The sequence below is a fragment of the Rhagoletis zephyria genome, unplaced genomic scaffold (genome assembly GCF_001687245.7).
Source record: "Rhagoletis zephyria isolate East Lansing unplaced genomic scaffold, Rhagoletis_zephyria_1.1 Rzeph_scaffold_00367, whole genome shotgun sequence".
Taxonomy (NCBI): Eukaryota; Metazoa; Arthropoda; class Insecta; order Diptera; family Tephritidae; genus Rhagoletis; species Rhagoletis zephyria.
Window position 1 is genome coordinate 140770 of NW_016157451.1, and position 12921 is coordinate 153690.

Genomic DNA, 12921 nt, shown 5'->3' on the forward strand with positions numbered 1-12921 from the left:
AGCCGGATCCATCATTACGTAAACTTTTTATTTGCTCTGAAAAAAAGTCAGCGGTAAGTTAAAGGTGGGTCACACAATGGCTGGAGGTGTGGCCATTCTTACTGTTATATATCTTTTGTTCACTCGCTTATTACTAACCGAAAATTTGCAATCAATTTTTGACAAGTTTGAACAGCTAACACAGGGCAGCAGTTGAATTTTTGAGAATGCTATATGTACTGGTTTAATTATAAAGAAAATATATTATGTTATTAAATTAGTGAGCCAGCTTGGAAAACACAGAAATGTAAGCTTAAAGATAAATAGATTTTATAAAGTGTGAGGACGGAATGTTCAACAAGAAATTTAGCCCACAGAAGCAACCATAACATAGCACCATGAACCAGCAATACGACATCACCCAATAAACCACAGCAGAGGTTTTAAAGAATGCAGTTTTCGTGACTTTAAATGTTGCAGTCACATTCACTAACATTTCTTAACTGCAGCCAATAAATCACATGTTTGACTAAAGACTGCAAAGTTGAAGTCATTAGTCTTTTCTGTTATTCATGGCTAATTAGTCATTTTTGCAGTCTGAGGTGAATAATGAAAATCTAAAGCAATCTTTGCTTTCACTTCTTCACATGGCGGAATTATACCAGGTAAAATAATTAGAGCGAGAAGAACGATTTTGACACTGCCTTATTTTGAAAATTGCCTTTAAAATTTGACTATAAGGCAGCGAGAAAGCTGTTTTATTACTTCACCTGATTATTGCGCCATGACTTCTTCATTCAGTTATAATACTAATTTGTTTAGAAAATAAATGAGTACACAAATAGCTAAATTAAAACTCCAGTAGAATATAAAATATTTAGAAAATTAATTCCAGTAACTTCCAATGAAATAAATTTGTATTTATTATATTTACATAATCTGTACATACTATGTAAATGAAAAAATAACAAAGTGGGAATCTCGCCTTCATGCTAGTATTTAGAATGGTTTTCACTTAAAATATTACGCTTACGCCTTCCGCTTTTACATAAGGTTAAATTTGGATCCACCACGGAATCGCTGAAGGAAAAATCATTTATTATGGAAGACATTTTTCATATGATTAAGTATTTTCTTTTTGTAAATGATGAACGGTTTAAATGCAAACTAGTCAGTTCCGCTGGAATATTTTATTGAAAATTAAAAAATTTTAACATAAATCAATTCAATACATACAAAATATCATTTACTACTTATGTATGCGTAAATAATTTTGCTACAGTTGGGATGTAAATCAGTATAAAATCTAACAAACTCCTCCTCAGCCCAAATGTAATTTGGACATTCTCAACGAAAGACTTACGACACGAACTTTTCTTGCACAGAAAGTGAAAAAATTTTCCCAAAATGGACAGTTCACCGTAACAATAAACGATCTTGAAGTTGAAATGATCAAGACTTTTTCTGGCTTAGAATTAAAAGTCAGGGTTTTCACTGAAACGATTTTTCATCTCAACACGCGGACGTCCCTCTCATTCTTAACATTAGGATCCCATTATATTCTTCTTGAGAACGTTCCCTAGAGTTTTGTTTACATTTACATTATTTTTGCTAGAATTTAGCTGGGATCGAACCTGCGTAATCGATGTTCAAAGTCAGAAGCGTTAACCACTGAGCTATGTACACCCCGTAAACTCTTGTTGCTGATTCATTTTCCTTATTTAACCAACTACTATCAAGTGAGCTGATTTGCCGCTGTTTAAACTTGACAGCGTGGTTGTTGTTGTCAATTCTATACATCCATTTGCTTATTTGCTTTATTGTATAGTTTCAGGCAGGCTCTTCCTAACCTATGTATTTGTCAATATTATTGTGGCTTATGCCGAATTTCCACTAGGCATTGAAATGACAAAAAATGTATGCCATTAAAAAAAATGCCAAGTGGAAATGAACTTAATGACAATTTTTTTAACGAATAATACTAGTATTTTTTAAAGCCCAACTATGTAATTTGTCGTTTTTGCCATTTAATGCCTAGTGGAAATCCAGCGTTATTAACATTTTTATTTTTAATATTTTTATTGAGAATAAACAAGTGATTTATAAATCATAAATCAAAAAAAATAATAAAGACTAATTTTTTTTAGTTTTAGTCAGGACTAACAAAAAATGATTGCAATCACTCGGAACTTCAATCAAATTAATAATTTAGTTAAAAATTATTGCACTCTTTAACACCTCTGAACCACAGCAACACAAGTTAGAACAGCCAGCCACGCAACAAGCCACAGTAACATAAGTCATAGCAACCAGGGTTGCCGTTTTGAGCTTTTCCTACTAAAATTGCTGGGTTTTTTCCCGTTGATAGGATGGTAGGACGTTTAAAATTTTGGTAGGTTTCTTTGCACATAAAATATCTCTGGCTTGTTGTAATGTGTCACTTTGTTAGCACTGTGAGTACGCTTGCCCAATTTTGACAATATCACTTTTACCCTCATTCTGTTTCTTGGATGGGTCCAACTGTTTGCCATCGAAAACCTTTTAAAAAACTCGTTGCTTACTGGTATATTCAGAATCTTACCAATTACCTTCGGCAATTCTCTGAACTCCGTATACGCTATAAAAAGTTTTATCCACGGCGTATCTAAAGGGATATCAAGTGATTATTGATGGATGTAAAGGCAGGTTTATAAACCAGATATTTTTCTTTGAAATGCAGCTGCCAATGAAGAAGACAATCGTTCCCCAAGGTGTATTAGTCTGCTATTTATGATACGTGGGCAGTCACATATGAATGCTCTGGGGCTTCCTCCGCCAACTCACAAAATGCTAGGGGTTATGCAAGCGCATTTGGTCTCCAAGCTTTGCGACACAGTCCGCCCTTTCGTTGCCTTCCAACTCTTCATGACCCGGATCGTACCACAGCGTTCCGCTATTGTGGGCTTTTAAGTGATTGAGAGGAGTTTTACACAATCCTAATGCCGTTTTAAAAGAGTCCAAAGCGTTTAACCTGTCTAACTATCCGTCATAATATTTATTTTGGCTCCATTTGTCCTTCTACACAGACTTCGATTGCGAATACTTCCGGCTGGAATATAGTTAGGTATGTGCAAATTGGCAGATTTTTCTGGAATCTTGGTCCAAATACGCTTGCCCCAGTACTCTCGTCGTCCACCTTCGATCCGTCCGTATACCATACTAGGGACCCAATCATAGTTGTTATCACTTCGCAGAAGCATAACTTCAGCGGTCCCTTTTTCAAACATAATAGGAAAGGGAGGAATGCCTGTAATGATACCAAGGGCGTCCGTGGGACAAGTGAGCACATCTCCTGTGATGCCCACCAGGCCAGTGCCGCATATGTACAACGAGTCTTACTACCGTATTGAAAGACCACACTGAGGGAAAAAAAATTTTAGAATTAAAAAAAACGTGCCAGCTCGTTTTAAATTTGAGTAAATATGTACGTTATAAAATATTTCGTTGTGAAGTGCACATATGCTTTTTCGTAACTAAGAACGAAAAAAATTTAATATTTTGTTCCGTATGATGGTAATTTAACCTGGACCATCTTGGCAGCAACCATTTGAATCAACCCTGCAGTACGGGGGAGCGGCTACAGGACTGATGAATCGGTAACTGCCTGATAAACACCGTCAATTACCGACCGACTACTTTCAGTGTATTTCATCGATTACTTTTACATGGCGATGTCCTAGGCGGTAGTCACCATCGACTCTCTCTGCACTACCGGTAGTTGGTAAAGAAGCTACTTACTCTCTGCACTACCGGTAGTCACCAAAGTAAGTACCTACTCTCTTCACTACCAGCAGTTACTGAAGTAAGTACATACTCTCTGGACTATCGGTAGTTACCAAAGTAAGTGCTTACTCTCTTTACTACCGGAAGTTGCAGAAGTAAGTACTTACTATCTGCACTACCGGTATTATTATTACAAAATATTAGGGTTACCGTTTTTGAATATTTACATTTATTTAGAATTTTAAAAAATCGTACCTTTTCATGTATATTTTTTAACTGCATCTACAAACCAGGCTATACTTAGTAAACAATTCAAAACGAATAGCATTTGCGGGAAAAAATAAATGGAGCTGCTGCTGAGATAGCCCAATTGAGTTTAAGATCTCTAAAAGCGTCTTTTCTTAAAAGGTGCCCAGCTTATATTAGAGTAAAAGGTCGCCAATTTGAGCATATTTTATCAGTAAATGAATAAATTTTTCTTCAAACAACTCATGTATATTTTATTTCACGTGAACCCATCCTTCACAAAAAATATTGATAGATATAGCCCTTGTTATAGACTCTGGTCCGAATTCCGGTAAGTAACATAAAATAATGTCAGGAGCAGATAATAATGTACCTTTGTACTATTTAGCATGTCATTGGTCGGTAACAAGAGCAACTTAAATTTAAATCTATTAAATACATTCTAGCGTGTCTTAGTCCTTAGCGCACAAAAACGGCTTTAACTTTGTTTTTTCTATTCGAAACAATAAGAGTGGCACCTTTCTGAAATCTCTATTAAATGAGCAATTTTTTTATGTAATGTAAAGTTATAGCTCAGTACATTTTTTTCACCAGAGATAGTCAAAGTTGGGGAAGAAATTATAAAAAAGTTAAAAATCCCAAAATAGTCCTAATTTTATGCTGGTTCCTTAATATATTTTAACTACATTGCGTTTGAGTATGGAGAAGCAACTATCTGGAAGTATTTTACATAAAAAATTTACTAAGTATAGCCTGGTTTGTAGATGCAGTTAAAGAAAATACATGAAAAGGGGCGGATTTTTTTATTCAAAAAAATATAAATATTTCAAAAACGGTAACACTTTTACCTGAAAATTTTTTGTTTATCATGATTCAATAATTAAAGGTTTGCTCATTAGTGCATCATGATTCAATAATTAAAGGTTTGCTCATTAGTGACATTAGAGTTTTGACACTCCCTTAGCTCTCTTACAAAAGCTTTGCACACACACACGAACCCACACTCAGTGCCTTGCTAAGGGAGCCGATTTTGTCAAGAGAGAGCGAGAAAACTGTTTTTTGAGCAAACGTTTTATTATTGAATCATGCTTGAGCATAACTATATAAACCAAGACGAATTTATATAAGGTGGTGTTGTTTAATCAGCTGTGAGTAGCGTTTGATTGTCAAAATTTTATATTTTGTTAGTGAGTGAGTGAAAACGTGAGAGTGTTTGCATTTTCTGTCGCCCTTTTTCATTCGGAGAAGAATAACTGAAATTTGATAATGACCAGCTAAAAGCAAAAACAAAATACAAGTAATTGTTGTATTTGTTGAATCGATACCACCTTATATGAATTCGCCTTGATATAAACAAAAAAATTTCGTTTCGTTATTTATTTAAAAACAACTTATCAAATATTTTCATTTGCTTATTATCAATAAACAAAATATGAAAAGAAAAATTATTTCGTTAGTTATCAAAAAATATTAACAAAAAAATTCGTTGATTACACTGGATCACAAATTTTAGTTTGATTTTTGTTCTCCAGACGCCACTACCCAATTTCTATGTAGAATTGCTCGGAGATTTCGAAAACCGCTTTACCTTTTTTCTATGAATACGTTTTCGAGATATTTGCAATTTACTGTTATTCAGCTTAAAACAAAAAGTGGTTTCACTTAATCACGTATATCTTACAAACCAATTTAGCAACCTTAAAAGGAGATACGTGGAACCACATTTCCCGCTCATTAAGTACCGCCGCCGCCGCCGAAGAACGCCGAAGAAGTAGTCGAGCCCGAAAGAACAACTGGTACGATGAGGAGTCTTAGGAAGTTGCAGAGAAAAAAGATGCCGCCTACAGGGCCACGCTGCGATCGGGCGCAACGCGCGCTATGTGGGACCGCTATAGGGATCTGAAGAGGGAAGCGAGACGTATTTGTCGCAATAAGAGAGAGGCCGAAATACGTGAGTGCGAAGAGCTTGAAATGCTGGCAGACAGGAAGAATGCCCGAAAATTTTACCAGAGAGTTAGGCGACTTACGGAAGGTTTAAAGACCGGGGCGTACTCCTGTAAGAACAATAATGGCGACCTAGTAACTGATGTCCAGAGCGTACTTAAATTATGGAGGGAACACTTTTCCGCCCTACTAAATGGTAGCAGCACGGAAAGTTGTGGAGAAGAAGAACCCGAGCCCGCAGTCGATGATGACGGAGTCGACGTTCCACCGCCTGACTATGACGAGGTACGTATAGCAATAACGCGGCTGAAAAACAACAAAGCCGCTGGAGCTGACGGCCTGTTATTCAAGAACGGCGGCGCGGAGTTGATAAAGTGCATGCATCAACTCTTGTGCAGAATATGATCAGATGAACGCATACCCGACGACTGGAATTTAAGTGTGCTCTGCCCAATCCACAAGAAAGGTGACCCCGCCATTCGCGCCAACTACCGCGGGATCAGCCTTCTAAGCATAGGTTACAAGGTCTTATCGAGCGTATTGTGTGAAAGACTGAAGCCCACCGTCAATGAACTGATTGGGCCTTATCAGTGTGGCTTTAGACCTGGCAAATCCACCATAGACCAGGTATTCACAATACGCCAAATCTTGGAAAAGACCCGCGAGAAAAGGATCGACACTCACCACCTATTTGTCGACTTTAAAGCCGCTTTTGACAGCACTAAAAGGAGTTGCCTATACGCCGCTATGTCTGAATTTGGCATCCCCTCAAAACTCATACGGCTGTGTAAAATGACGTTGAGCAATACCACCAGCTCCGTCAGAATTGGAAAAGACCTCTCCGAGCCGTTCGCCACAAAACGGGGTTTCAGACAGGGCGACTCCCTTTCATGTGACTTCTTTAATCTGATGTTGGAGAAGATAATAAGAGCTGCAGAACTGAACCGCTCAGGAACAATTTACTACAAGAGCGTGCAATTGCTGGCTTATGCCGATGACATCGACATCATCGGTAACAAAAACCGCGAAGTCTGTTCTGCCTTTTCCAAGTTGGATAGGGAAGCAAAGCGCATGGGTCTGGTGGTAAACGAGGACAAGACGAAGTATCTCCTGTCATCAAACAAACAGTCAGCACATTCGCGCCTTGGCACCCACGTCACTGTTGACAGTTACAATTTCGAGAAAGTAGAGAATTTCGTTTACTTGGGAACCAGCATTAACACCGATAATAATGTCAGTATTGAAATCCAACGCAGAATCACTCTTGCCAACAAGTGCTACTTTGGACTGAGTAGGCAATTCAGGAGTAAAGTCCTCTCTCGACGTAAGAAAACCACACTCTATAAGTCGCTCATCATGCCAGTGCTGGTATATGGCGCAGAAGAATGGACAATGACAACATCCGATGAGGCGGCTCTTGAAGTGTTTGACAGAAAGATTTTGCGGAAGATTTACGGGCCTTTACGCGTTGGCGACGTCGAGTACTGCAGACGATGGAACGATGAGCTGTATGAGCTTTACAACGATATGGACATAGTGCAGCGAATTAAAATACAGCGGCTCCGCTGGCTTTGTCTTGTCGTTCGAATGGACACCGACGCTCCAGCTCTGAAAGTATTCAACTCGGAACCCGCTGGTGGTAGCAGAGGAAGAGGGAGGCCCCCACTGCGGTGGAAAGATCAGGTGGAGAAGAACTTGGCTTCACTTGGCGTTTCCAATTGGCGGTTCCGACTGGCGTGCTTTGCTGAACTCGGCCAAAATCGCTTAGGCGGTTACAGCGCCAAAAAAGAAGAAGAGAAGAAGAAGAAAAGGAAATACGTAAAATCAATGCTAATAAAATTCTCCATAAACCATATATACATCACATTCCGATAGGACTGATAGTGTCTGACAAATTAATTAATCATTCCAGTTTTTTTTTTAATGAAAAAATTAAAAAAAAACAAACTTTAACAGAAGAAAAATTTTAAAAATAACAGGTTCTGTGCAAAATATTTGCATTTATACTAAAGCCTGTTCTGTTACAAAAAAATCAAGTTATTGATGAAGAAATTTATAGATAAATAAGAAATAATGAGTGGTCAAGTGAAAATGCGAAAAGATTTTTTGTATGAAATATGAGCAGAAAAGCGTATTACTCAGGTGAACGTGGCGTATGAGTAACTTTCTTTCCTGCTCATGTTGGTGTTATTCGTTTTTATTTTCCATATTTTTAAATTCAATATCTCTAAACGTTAATGAGAAAATTGACTTTTCATTCCGTATACATTTGTCATAAGTAGCGTTTGATCACCACTTTGTTTTGTCCATAGAACATACGACAATACTAAAGTATTTTTTTCAACGACGATGGTATAATTTGATGAAATAGCGAGATATATTTATTAAATAATGATTACTTATTAGAAAAAAACATAACAAAAACATATACATGTACCTAATAAAAAATTCGGTACATCTTTTATGCTGTAAATATTTACGAATATACGTTTTATTTTTATAAAACAAAAAGCAATACCTAATTCAGTCTTTTGAACATTTTCATTTCTTCCATTTCATTGAAGACTCAGTGCAAGCTAAAATTTAGAGCGTGTAGTCCCTACGCGCGGAAGAAGTGAAACTTAATAGAGGAAATGCCAGAAAGAAAGAAATGTGCGATATACATACACATGTACATATTTTCTAACACACAAAAAACATATTTTTTTAACGACCTTTAATTTTATTTTTATAACCAACTGAAAAGTTTAATCATTATTTGTGGCTGAGAAAACATCCATATCTACAGTATTAACTACTAGATTGTGGTAACTAAAGAAAGATATGAAACGTTTTATTTCAATATTTTTAATATTTCTGGAAAAACCCGCATCAATAGTAGTCGCTCCTTAGGTTGTTGGGTCATTTCTACTATTAACCATTTCCAGTAAAAATTTTTCTTTAAAAAATTTAGTCAGTTCATCAGATTTAGCCAGCGAAACGCTGACGTTGATCTCCTGCGAGAATTACAGGTAGATCATAACAGTCTACTTATCTTTATCTTCATCTTAATCATTTATCTTCTTCTTCATCTCCATCATCATCTTCATCTTCATCTTCATCTTCATCTTCATCTTCATCTTCATCTTCATCTTCATCTTCATCTTCATCTTCATCTTCATCTTCATCTTCATCTTCATCTTATCTTTATATTTGTTTTTGATTATATTCTTGTCTTTGCATTAGTATTTTCCCGCCCAATTGGCGTTTAACGCACGTGATGTTAAATATTCAATAATTCAATAATTTGAGTTTAACTTTTTAAACAGGTGGCCACCCTCTTCAGGCACCTCAAAAATATTTAAATTGTGTTTCTGTAAGCTCTTTCTGTACTGTTTAGTATTTTAAGCGTAAGACTTTTGTATAATTTAACTAAATTTTACTTTTGAAACAGGTGGCAACCCTCCTACATTTAGCTAGAAAATACAACTTATTCAAAACCATTTCTTTTGATACCCATATTGGGATAATTCGTTTAACTTAATAAATAATTTGAATTTGATTTTCGTATATATGGCAACCCTTTAAAAGACTAAAACCATACTGCACATCTGCAGGTCAAGCCCCTCATGTTGACACCTCATTTTTGAAAATCGTACGAACGATACAGATTTTATGACTTGATGTTAAATATTTTACGCAACCCTCTGCGGCAGAGAAATTTTGAATTCGATTTTCTAACATGTGGCAACTCCTTTCATGGAACTAAAGCTATGTTGTAAACCAGAAGGACAAGGCCTTTCATGTGACACCTCATTTTTAAAAATCGAACGAACGATACAGGTTTTATGACGTGGTGTTAAATATTTAACGCAACCATCTCCGAACTCGATTAAGAAGTTTCACTTCAAAAAAATAGTTACTTAGTTTAATTTCCAATTTTAATTGTGTTGTTATAGCAGAGGACCATCGAATTGTCGTAAGTTCAAAGTTTTGCGATACATACGACAAACGTCTTATGATTAAAAAAAGATAACATTGTGTGTGCCACATACGACAAATGTTTTATAATTTAAAAAAAAGTACGTTTGTATGGGACGCATTTTCAGCACATACAACAAAAGGCATACCCAATCGTGAATATTATGTAACATACGACAAAATGCACACAAAATATCTCAAAAACTAAAGGAGATCTGCTGTTTATGTAGAAGCACCCACAACAATGAGGTAGGTATGTTTCGTGTGCCAACAGATGTTACGCAAAGAAGGGAGTAGATGAATGCGTGTGGTGTTAAACTAACTGGATCATCGAAAGTATGTGCTCTGTACTTCAAATCGAATGAAATCATTTATGCAAGTATTAATGCCAAGAGAAGACCGCCTCGAACCAGATGCAGTACCATCAAAGATGTTACCTGCTATGTCATCAGGTGAGGGATAATGATCAAAGTGTGGGTATGTTCTCAAACGCATTAGTGCAAAGGTATATCGTGAAAAATATAACGTCCAATAACTACAACCGCAGTGCGCCAAACAGATGTGAAGAAGTATCGCATAAAATTTATACTTTCGCCGATTTAGTAATAATAGATGGTCCTGATTTGCAGTAATTAATTTGAGTTGTAAGTTGTAAATTGGTATTGTGGGACACAACCCAACTCAACTTTGAAAACGTAGCTGTCTGTCAGTTGTCTGGCACCAGCATCCTCGAGCTCATCGGTAAAACATAATTCGTAACTGATTCCATTTTTTGCTTTTAACTATTTTAATATCATCGAAATAACATAACATTATTAATAAACCTAAATTTGTATCGAATTTCCGACTTTTTCAATGGCTACAGTCAACTGAAAACAGTTGTGAACGGCAGAAGCAATCAGTGTTACCGTTGTGCGACTAAAGTGTCAAATTGACACTTTTTAGAGATCAATGCCCCCTGACAACGACTTTTTAGAAATAGGCTTATTTTGAAACTTTTCTTAAAAACCATGCGACTTTTGCCCCTTTTCTTTGATTAAAAATTCTATATAAACATTTTGATAAATTTTCATAAAATATATTTCGTTTCTTACATATTTAAAAATATTTTTAGTATTTACTTTTCAAAAGCGGCTTCAAATTTACATCTCTGGCAAGATTTTGACTGATTTCATCCATTTTATAGTGACAAAATTTGTGCGCAAAGGTGGTCGGAATCATTCCCCCGTGCATAAAATCACCCGCACTAAATCCTCTAGAAAAAATCCCCCCAAAAAAAATCTCCCTGAACAAAAATCCCCTGGACAAAATCACCTCCAAACAATATTCCCCCGGACAAAACGCCCCGACCGGCAACAAAGAAAGGATAATTCTACTTAGTGAGGGTTATAATCCCTAAGCTCGGCCGAAGGCCGCCTACGCAGAAAGAAGTTCTGCGCAAAAATTCTTCCGCGCCTCTTTTCCAGCAACAAAGAAAGGAGGATTCTACTTAGTAAGGGTTATAATCCCTAAGCGCGGCCGAAGGCCGCTTACGCAGAAAAAAGTTCGGCGCAAAAAGACTTCCGCCCCTCTTTTCCGGCATCACGGAAAGGAGAATTCTACTCAGTGAGGGTTATAATCCCTAAGCGCGGCCGAAGGCCGCCTACGCAAAAAGAAGTTCTGCGAAAAAAGACTTCCGCCCCTCTTTTCCAGCAACAAAGAAAGGAGAATTCTACATAGTAAGGGTTATAATCCCTAAGCGCGGCCGAAGGCCGCTTACGCAGAAAAAAGTTCTGCGCAAAAAGACTTCCGCCCCTCTTTTCCGGCAACACGGAAAGGAGAATTCTACTTAGTGGGGGTTATAATCCCTAAGTGCGGTCGATGGCCGCCTACGCAGAAAGAAATGGTCAGCGGAAGAGTTCGGCGTATCCAATTAAATTATGGAATCAATATGACACAGTTTTGACTAACTTGGCTAGAACCACAAATGCTTTGGAGGGATGGCACGGTGCTTTTAACACCAAAGCTGATGGGGCACATGTGTCATTGTGGAGGTTCATTAATTTATTGAAGGAGGAACAAGGTCTGAGCGAAGCCACGTTTGTTTTAGGTGACACTGGTGCAGAAGCTCCAGTGAGGAGAAAGAAGTATCGCGACTATAATGCTCGGCTGAAACGTATTGTGCAGTCGTATGCGGATTCCGATATTCTTACATATTTGAAAAATGTTGCTCATTTAATTGCCGTTTAATGTTGATGATGGTAGTTTTTCTGCGTAATTATTCATGCTAATTTTGTATTGTTATTGTTGAATAAAGATTTGCTTCATGCTTTTTGTGTATATTGCTATGCAGAAGCTATTAGAAGGTTTGTTTTGCATGTTTTAGACCGGGGGGATTTTTTTGTATTATTGTTGTTACTGGCGATATATCTGCGTAGTTGTTGCAGATAATATTTGTTTTATTTTTAACGTTGTTAATACCGGTTTTAGGAGCAGCGGATAGCAAGAGCCCCTATTGTGGGCTATTCTTCAGGTGATTTTGTCCGGGGGAATATTTTTTGGGTGGGATTTTATCCAGAGGATTTTTGTTCGGGGAGATTTTTATACGGGGGACTTTTTCTGGAGGATTTCGTCCGGGTGATTTTAGGCACGGGGGAACAATTCCTAGAGCCGATTGCCCCTTTCTCTTTCCGTATGTGAATAAGGACTAAATTTGCAGTAATACCCTTTAATAGGGTTCAGTGTAACACCAAATACATTTTTCACCGTGGAAGGGCAACATTTCGTTTAAAATGCTCCCCTTGGTGTTCCCGAAGCAGATAAGTTATTCCTCTTCTCTTGCCAACGCAACGACGACCCTTTTCAGGGGTATGGGAATGTTTTCTATACCAATATGACCTTGCAATAAAACAAGTTGTGTTTGAATCCGCTAAACCATAACGCATTCGTACATACGTATGTATGTAGCTTTTGTTATATGCTTCATCGTACCATAAATGAACCAAAGCCGAAAAGGGGTTAATGTGAACAAATATACGAATTATTTACATT